General features: G+C 43.4%; 1 long non-coding RNA gene across 1 annotated transcript; it reads right to left on the reverse strand.

Moving 5' to 3' along the window:
* Positions 1 to 1,493: 1,493 nt before the first annotated feature.
* Positions 1,494 to 9,265, reverse strand: LOC140714155 (uncharacterized). The gene is made up of 3 exons (XR_012095838.1): positions 9,182 to 9,265; positions 8,541 to 8,680; positions 1,494 to 1,734 (listed from the first exon to the last, which is right to left on the reverse strand). It is a non-coding gene; the product is annotated as an uncharacterized lncRNA (long non-coding RNA).
* Positions 9,266 to 9,898: the final 633 nt, after the last annotated feature.

Raw genomic sequence — 9,898 nt, forward strand, 5'->3', positions numbered from 1 at the left:
AACCTGTCATTGACTGGTGTCATAACAACTAACATTGCGCTCAGTATCAGCAAGACCAAAAACTGGTTGTGGGCTTTAAGAAAGGGAAGTCAGGTGAACAGTTCTCATTGAAAGGTCTGCTGTGGAATGAGTAAAGAACTTCAGGTTCCTTGGTGTCAACATCTCAAAGGATTGCCCCAGGGCCCAGCACATTGATTGTCTCTGAATGAGGCGTGTCAGTGCCTCTACTTCCTTTGAAATTTTGGAGATTCAGATGGTCATCAGATGCTCTGCAAAACTACTAGAGATGTGAATGAAAGGCATTCTGACAGGTTTCATTGTGGCTTGGTGTGGTAAACTATGTATACCTGTCTGGACATGCCCCTCTGCTGACTGCTCCTGTGGCTCCCCCCCACAGACCCCTGTATAAAGGCGATTGGGGCACTGCTCCTCCCTCAGTCTCCAAGATGTCGTGCTCCCTTTTCGCTGTTAATAAAAGCCTATCGTTCACTTCCAGTCTCCTAGAGTTATTGATGGTGCATCACTTGGTATGGAAACCCCAGTGTATTGGAAGAGGCTACAGGGAGCGTTGTACTCAGCTAGTTCTGTCACAGGTAGAGCTCTCCCCATCAATGAGGACATCTACAGAAAGGCAATGTGTCAGGAAAGCAAAATACATCTTTAGAGACACCCACTGTCTGGGCCATGCCCTCTTCTCAATGTTGCCATCAGGCCAGAGGTACAAGAGTCTGGAGACCCAAACCTCCAGGTTCAACAACAGCTTCTTCTACTCTGGTTCTTGAACTGACCTGAAAAACCTGGACACTACATCAGACTTTTATTTCTTTTTCTCTCTCTTAACTTGCACTGAGGTTGTTACTCAGCTGGCTTGCTGAGTTCCTCCAGCATGTTGTGTGTGATGCTTGTTACAGTATGCTTATTTTGTTTTGTAACTTTGGTATAATTTCAGTTAACTTAAGTTTACATCAGCTTATGTTTCTCATATTATTAACTACTATGCCATCGGTGTGAAACAATAATTTTCATGGCATTTATACCCTAGGAATGTATGCCCTGACTTTAAACTTGAACTTGAATGACAGATGCCCTAATTTAAACATGGAAAATCCTAACAGGGCTCTAAAGGGTAGGTGATGAGCTGCTTTCTCTAGTGTGAGAGTTACAAATGAGGGAACAGGGTTATGAAATAACGGGACAACCCTTTTAAACTAGAGTGAGTAGTAATCTCTTCTCTTAGAGGGTAGTGAATCTCTGGAACTCTCTACCCCCGAGAATGGTGGAGTCCTGATCATTAGGTAGACTTAAGTTGGAGACAGATAAATAGTTGAAAGATTGAGGGTCATGAGGAACTGGCACAGAAGGGGAGTATTTTCTCTGTATCAGTATAAACTTTATTCATCACAAAATATTTACATGAATATACTGCACAATGCCTTTTTATTCTTGCGTTCAACGTTCAAAGTAAATTTATTATCAAAATATATTGAGCTCCGACTAGCGACCAACCCGGACATCAGAAATTTGAGAGGAGGTCATTTCAATCAGGTCCACTGACTGAGTTAAAAAAGGCAGTATGGGTTGCGGCAGTGTAATTGAGTTCTGACCAGCGACCAGTCGGTGTTCGGAATTGATTAGCAAGAACAAATTAAAGGAAAGCAGGGGCAAGTGCAGCGGCCGTCGTTGTAGTGGACAGAGTTTGAGTGGCGATCTTGAGGCTTTAGCTCTTCGAGGCTTCTGCAAAGAGAGGCTTCAGTCAGAGAAAGCGAGAAAAAAGAAAAGCTCTTGGGTAAGTTTATTTTTCCTTTCCTTCTGCTCAACTAGGACAGCAGAAATGTCAGGCAGGATAGTTGGACACTCCTCTTGTGGGATGTGTGAAGGCTGGGAGACCTCCAGTGTCCATGAGGATTACAACTATGAGAAGTGCATCCAGCTGCAGCTTCTAACAATCTGCATTGAAGCGTTGGAGCTGGAACTGGATGAACTCCAGATCATTCGGGAGGTTGAAGTGGTGATAGAAAGGACACACAGAGAGGCAGTTACACCCCAGGTGCAGGACACAGGAAACTGGGTGCCAGGAAGGGGAAAGGGGTCAAATGGCCAGTACAGGGTACCCCTGTAGCCACCGCCCTCAGCAACAGGTATACCACTTTGGATACCATTGATGGGGATGACCTAACAGAGGAAAGTCAGGTCTCTGACATTCAGTCTAGCTTTGTGACTCCCAAGGGAAGTGGGGAGAAGAGGCGCTTTGTGATAGGGGATTAGTCAGTTAGGGGAATAGAAAGGAGGTTCTGTGGATGAGAACAAGATTCCTGAATGGTATGATGCCTCCTGGGTGCCAGGGTCTGGAACATCTTGGATCAAGTGCTTGGCATTCTTAAGCGGGAGGGTGAACAGATGCAGATCATGGTCCAAGTAGGTACCAATGACATGGATAGGAAAAGTGACAAAGTTCTGATTAGGCAGTTCAGGGAGTTAGATGCTCAGTTAAAGGGCAGGACCTCTAGTGTTATGATCTCAGGATTGCTACCCTAGCCCTGTGCTAGTGAGGCCAGAACGAGGAAGATTATACAGTTTAACATGTGGCTAAGGATTTGGTGTAGGAGGGAGGGCATAAAATGTCTGGATCATTGGGCTCTCTTCCAGGGAAGCTGGGACCTGTACAGAAGGGATGCTTTGTACCTGAACTGGAGGGGGACTAATATCCTAGTGGGAAGGTTTGATAGTGCTCCACGGTGGGGTTTAAACTAGAGTTGCAGGGGGATGGGAACCAGAGTGCCAGAACGGTTAGTGGAGAGATTGTGGAGGCAGATGTTGGTAAGACCTCAGACAAGTCATGGATCAAAAGGTTGAGCGTGGTGTAACTATCGTCCTGAGCTGCGTATATTTCAATGCAAGAAGTATCGTAGGAATGGCAGATGATCTCAAGGCATGGATCAACACCTGAAATTATGACATTGTAGCCATTAGTGAGACTTGGCTGCAGCAGTGGCAGGACTGGGGGCTCAATATTCCAGGGTTCCATTGTTTTAGGCATGACCATGCGGGAGGGGTTAAAGGAAGAGGGGTGGCGTTACTAGTCAGGGAAAATGTCACGGCAGTGCTCGATCGGGACAGACTGGAGAACTCGATTAATGAGGTGCTATGGGTGGAAATGAGAAACAAGAAAGGTATGGCCATGTTAATGGGGCTATACTGTATTACAGACTACCCAACAGTCCTAGGGATTTAGAGGACCAAATCTGTAAAGAGATCGCAGATCATTGCAAGAAACGTAAGGTTGTTAGAGTAGGTGATTTTAACTTTTCACATATTGACTGGGAAGCGCATACCGTAAAAGAACTCGATGGGCTAGAGTTTGTTAAATGTGCTCAGGAAAGTTTCCTTCATCAGTACATAGAAGTCCTTACAAGGGAGTGTGTGATATCGTATCTACTGTACTATTTGGGAATGTGATAGGGCAGGTGGCAGAAGTTTGTGTAAGAGAACACTTTGCATACAGTGACCACAATGCCATTAGCACATAGAAGCTTTTTACTCTCAAAATTTCACTTTTGAAGGCTTCCCGCTTTCCAAGTACACCTTTGCCAGAAAACAGCCTGTCCCAATTCATAATTGACAGATCATATCTGATACAATCAAAACTGGCCAGAAGTAATTATGCAAAAAGTTAGTTCTGATCTGTAGGTTGAGATTCTAAATCAGAGTAAATTGGAGAAATAGGAGAAAGTGGGAAACCTTCAAAAGTGAAATTTTGAGAATAAAAAATTTCTATGTGCCTGTCAGAATAAAACGCAAAGATAACAAGGGTAGGGAATCCTGGTTTTCAAGAGATATTGTGACATTGCTTAAGAGAAAATAGAAGGTGGATAGCAGCTAAAGGCAAGTAGGAACAAATGAGTGCTTATGGAGAACAAGAAATGCAAGAGAACACTTAAGAAAGTATTAGGAAGGCTAAAAGAAGGCATGACGTTGCCCTAGCAGACAAGGTGAAGGAGAATATTAAGGGATTCTATAGATATGTTAAGAGCACAAGGATTGCAAGAGACAAAATTGGTCCTCGGGAAGACCAGAATAGTCATCCATATGTGGAACTAAAACATTAGGGGAGATCTTAAATGCATTCTTTGCATCTGTATTTACTCAGGAGATGGCTACAGAGTCTATCGAAGTGAGACAGTGTCAGCTTCATGGACCCTGTACAGATTACAGAAGAGGAGGTGATTGCTACCCTGAGACAAATCAGGGGAGATAAATCCCTAGCGCCAGACAAGGTGGTCCCTCAGAACCTACAGGAGACAAGTGCAGAAACTTCTAGGGCTCTAGCAGAGATATTTAAAACATGCTTAGCGACAGGAAAGGTACCAGACGATTGAAGGATAGCCATCGTTGTTCTGCTTTTTAAAAAAGGCTCTAAACAGAAACTAGGAAGTGATAGGCTGGTGAGTCTGACATCAGCTGTTGGAAAGTTATTGGAAGGTATTCTAAGGGACCAGATATATAAGTATTTGGATTGACATGGACTGATTAAGGATAGTCAGCATGGCTTCATGCATGGATCATGTCTAACCAATCTTACAGTTTTTTGAGGAAGTTACTAGGAAAGTTGATGTAGGCAAGGCAGTGGATGTTGTCTACATGGACTTTAGCAAGGCATTTGACATGGTCCTGCATGGGAGTTTGGTCAAAAAGGTTCAGTCACTCGGCATTCAGGATAAGATAGCAAATTGGATTAGACATTGGTGTTTTAGAGAAGCCGGAGAGTGGTAGTAGAGGGTTGCCTCTCTGACTGGAGACATGTGACTCCTGGTGTGCCACAGAGATCAGTGCTGGGTCCTTTGTTAGTTGTAATCTTTATCAATGATCTGGATGATAATGAAGATGTAAAATTTGTGGATGACACCAAGATTGGGGGTCTAGTGAACTGTAAGGAAAGCTATCATAGCTTGCAGATCTGCATCAGCTGGAAAATTGGGTTGAAAAATGGCAGATGGGATTTTATGCAGACAAGTGTGAGGTTTTGCACTTCAGTAGGACCAACCATAGTAGGTTTTACACAGTAGGGCACTGAGGGCCGTGGTAGAACAAAGGCATTTGGGATTACAGGTACATAATTCATTGAAAGTGGCGTCACAGGTAGATAGGGTTGTAAAGAAAGCTTTTGGCACATTGGCCTCATAAATCAAAGTATTGAGTACAGGAGATGGGATGTTACGTTGAAGTTGTATAAGACATTGGTAAGGCCTAATTCGGAGTATTTTCTGCAGTTTTGGTCACCTATCTATAGGAAAGATTAAACAAGGTTGAGAAAGTGCAGAGAAAATTTACAAAGGTGTTGCCAGGTCTGGAGGACCTGAGTTATAAGGGAAGTTTGTAAAGGCTAGGACAGTATTCTTTAGAATGCAGAAGACTGAGAGGAGATTTGATACAGGCATACAAAATTATGAGGGGTATAGATAGGGTAAATGCAAGCAGGCTTTTTCCACTGAGGTTGGGTGGGACTACAAGCAGAGGTCACGGGTTAAGGGTGAAAGGTGAGAAGTTTAAGTGGAGCATGAAGGGAAACTTCTTTTCTCAGAGGGTCATGGGAATGTGGAATGAGCTGCCAGGGCAAGTGGTGCATGCATGCTCGATTTCAATGCTTAAGAGAAGATTGGATATGTACATAGTTGGTAGGGGTATGGAGGGCTATGGCGGTACAGGTCGATGGGACAGGCAGTTTAAATGTTCAGTATGGACTAGATGAGCTGAAGGGCCTATTTCTATGCTGTACACCTCTATGACTCCCCCTATATGTCACCATATACAGCCCCAAGATTTATTGCTTGGAGGCATACTTAATAAATCAATAACAGCACATATATTCATTATCAATGCGTTAAGTAGTGTTATATTGCAGTTGTGAAAAGCACAAGTACTTTTGCCACTCATATGTCCCCCTGGGTAGTACACTGCCTCAATATTTGAGGGACTTCTTCACTCAACCTGGCCCCTCCCTTTGCAGTAATGGAAGAACCCTAGAGAGGGGGAGTTGAGGCCAGACTAGATTGCCCTGGATGGGGGGGGGGGGGGGTGGGCAGCAAAGCCTTTTTCCAGTGTGGCAATGGCTAATACCAAAAGAGATCCTTTTAAGGTGAATAGAGGAAAATGTAGGGGAGATGTCAGAGGTAGTTTTTTTTATCGTAGAGAGTGGTAAATGGCTGCAAAGCTCTGCTAGGGTGACAGTAGAGGCTGATATATTTGGTGGCTGTTTATGAGACTCTTAGGCACATAGGTGAGAAAAGTAGATGTTTATGCGTTACATAAGAGAGAAGAGTTAGATTGATCATGGAGTAGATAAAAAGATCAGCCCAACATCTTGAGCCAAAGGGCCTGTTCTGTGGTATACTGTTCTACAGTCTAGATAAGCCATGATCACGATGAAAGGTAGGGCAGGCATGAGGTGCTGGGTGGGCTACTGCTGTTCCTGTTCTTTTGTTGTACTTCTGTTTCTTGTTAGCCAAGAATTTGTGGGTAGGTGAGATTAAGTTCCCATTTTCTAATCAATTTCTCATGTATTTGGAATTCAAAACATTTCATGCAAATGTTAACGTTTTAAGTTATGGTTCTTTCACAGAATGGACGCCAGTAACTCATGGTGTGCTGCAGAGTTCCTAACCCTTGTTATTCATTATTTACATAAATGATTAGGATGTGACTCATTTACAAATTATCTAAATGTTTTAGACAGTGTGATGGAACGCAGGAGTACGAGTGTGTAGTTTGCTCAAAGCAGCGTCACAGATGGACAGGGTGATGAACAAGGCATTTAGCATACTGGACTTCATCAATCAGGGCGTTGAGTATAAGAGCTGGGACATTATGCTGCAGTTATATAAATCACTAGTGAGGCTGCACTTGGAGTACTGCGTACAAGTTTGTTCACCCTGTTACAGGAAAGACATGGTTAAACTAGAAAGAGTGCAGAGAAGTTATACATGGATGTTGCCAGGACTAGAGGACCTGAATTATAGGGACAGGTTGGCCAGGCTAGGTGTTTATTTCTTGGAATGGAGGAGATAAGGGGAGACTTACAGAAGTGTTTAAAATTATGAGAGGCATAGATAAGGTATACAGTGACATCTCTCCTCCCACCCCAGGGTAAGGGAATCCAAAATGAATGAGGTATAAATTTAGGGTGAGAGCCGAACAATTTCAAAGGAACCTGAGAGGCAACTTTTTCATGAAGAGGAATAAGCTGCTGGAGAAAGTGCTTGAGGCAGGTGCAATAAAAACTTTTAAGAAGCCCTTGGATAGGTACACGGAGAGGCGGACCTTGGAGGTACATGGGCTGAAAGCTGGAAATTGGAACTGGATAGAGGAACAACGTGGTCTGTGTGGACTTGCTGGGTCGAAGGTTCCGTTTCTGTGCTGTATTCTCGATTTCTATTTATTATAAATTACTGATTGCACATTGGACATTCAGACGGAGACATAGTTTCAAGCTTTTCACTTTTCATGTATGTGAAGGATGTATGAGGGGTGATTGATAAGTTCATGGCCTAAGGTAGAAGGAGTCTGTTTTAGAAAACCTAGCACATTTATTTCTCAACATTGTCCCCTCCTACATTTACACACTTAGTTCAGCGGTCGTGGAGCATACGGATCTTGGACCTCCAGGAAGTGGCCTAAGGTAGAAGGAGATGAGTTACTAACTTCAAACTTTCTGCATAATCACTCAAAAAGTTGACCTGCATGTGCATGTAACGAGAGCTGTATAACTCATCTCCTTCTACCTTAGGCCACAAACTTATCAATCCCCCTGCTGCAGATAGTGTATGGAGGTCCAAGATCCGTATGTTCCATGGCTGCTGGACTAAGTGTGTAAATGTTGACTATGTTGAAAAATAAATGTACTAGGTTTTCTAAAATTGACTCCTTCTGCCTTAGGCCATGAACTTATCAATCTCCCATTATTTATATACTTCTTATTGTGATTTATAGTTTTTTGTAAAGTACTGCTGCCACGAAACAACAAATTTTGTGACATGTGCCAGTGATATTAAACCTGATTCTGATTCTTTTCATACAGACGATGTAGTTCAAAATACTTTAGAATGGGATAAAGTGCAAGCATGAAAATTAAAAAAAAACTCAAAAATAAAAGAGAAAATGATGTTAGTTGAAAGCAAGGTTAAATAAATAAGATTTGTGCTAGCACTTAAAAGTGAGTCTGCATGCCTTTTAGTTTTAGGTATTGAATTCCACAGTTTAGGAGTGTAGTTCATAAAGGCTAACCTGCCAATTATGTTTTCAAGGACACTGTCCCTCATCTCAGGCCCTGACATCCTGACCTTTCAACCTGGCCCAGCACTTAAATCATCCAAACATTAGATTCAGTCACTTGGATACACTCTGTGGCCTGGACCCCACCAGCTCGACTCAGCCTGTAACTGACCTTTCCGGTCCAGCCCGGCACTTAAATGGTCGTCCAAACATTGGGTTCAGTTGCCTCAATATGCTCTGGGGCCCGGATCCCACTGCCTCAATTCAGCCTCTACCTGCGCTTTCCGATTTGGTCCGATGCTTAAATCAACCGATCCTCAGGTCTTCCTCGCTCTTGACGATGGGCCCACTGCCTTGCCTTGCCTCAGTTCTGCCACATCGAATTGCCTCCAAGTCCGAAGGGAAGTTACAGGCTCTGGTTGTGATGATCGTTTGCCAGAAGAAGAGAGATTAACAGTATTTAGTTGTTTTCCTTGTTTCATTGGCCTTCAGTCAGAAGTCGCTGAGATTCCCCAGCGCCATTTTAAAGTGGAAACCCACCGCCATCTTAAACTTCAGGTTTTGTCTGGGTTCCATCCAGACAGCTCATTCCCTATGTAGTACAAAAGGAACAGCAGAACGCAGATGTATCACAATTAGACAAAGTGCAGACAAAAGCGGTACTTAGCCATTTGATAACTCACAACAAGCTAAGAAGCGTTAAGGAGAGAAGAAAGTTGGGAATGGTATGAGTCAATAGGGCCATGCAGTGTCAATTTACTGTGATCTATATGAGTGTGAGCGTATCATTAAGAACTGTGCATACCACGCGATATGACTTCTACCATTTTGTAGCAACTATTGAAGTCTGTTTCGTGTGTTGTGGTTGATGTAAGCTACAATGGTTTCCCTACCGAGCAGGTAATAAAATTGATACCTGACACCTGCATTCTCGGGAAGAAACCCTCGGCCGCCCAAGAAAACCAAAGCGTCTCTCAGAGTCTCACATCTCAGATGGAAGAGAAAGAAGTGTAAAACGAGCAGAAAGTAGATGTGGGGTTTTATGAGGTGTGAGATGAAGGAACAAGGAAGTGGGTGGTAGATTGCACCGAGGTGTTGGGGGGGAAGGACGTTGTGGTGTGCTGCTTGATCTTTGCTTTAATCAAGAGCCATTTTGCAATTCTTTATGCAGCCAGAAACCTTTCAACAGGGAGAGGAGAATATAACAAGAAGTTACTGAAATGAGTTTTGAAACTGAGGTGCCTTGCATCAACTTGGCTGAAATGGAAACACATTGTCCTGTATCCTAATGACTCATTTCATATTGCACCTGTTTTCTCTAACTAAATTAAGGACAGCCTTTTGTAGTTTAGTAATATCAACCCAGTTGTAAGTGTGGACGTGAAGGGTATGTGTTTGTGTGATGTCCAAAGGGGAACCACAAGGTGAACAATGCTGGTGAACAGTGCATTGTTTGAGGAAGGCTCACAGGGTCATCAAAGATGCCGGCCACCTTTAGCCATTCTCTTTTCTCTCTTCCACTTTCTAGGAGACGATACTTTCTTGAAAGCCTCAACGCCCAGAATTAAGAACAGCTTCTTCCCCACCGCTAGCAGAATTCTGAAGTGATCACCCCCTTCATACGTGCTTCCCG

This window comes from Hemitrygon akajei, chromosome 21 (genome assembly GCF_048418815.1).
Source record: "Hemitrygon akajei chromosome 21, sHemAka1.3, whole genome shotgun sequence".
In the NCBI taxonomy this organism is placed as follows: domain Eukaryota; kingdom Metazoa; phylum Chordata; class Chondrichthyes; order Myliobatiformes; family Dasyatidae; genus Hemitrygon; species Hemitrygon akajei.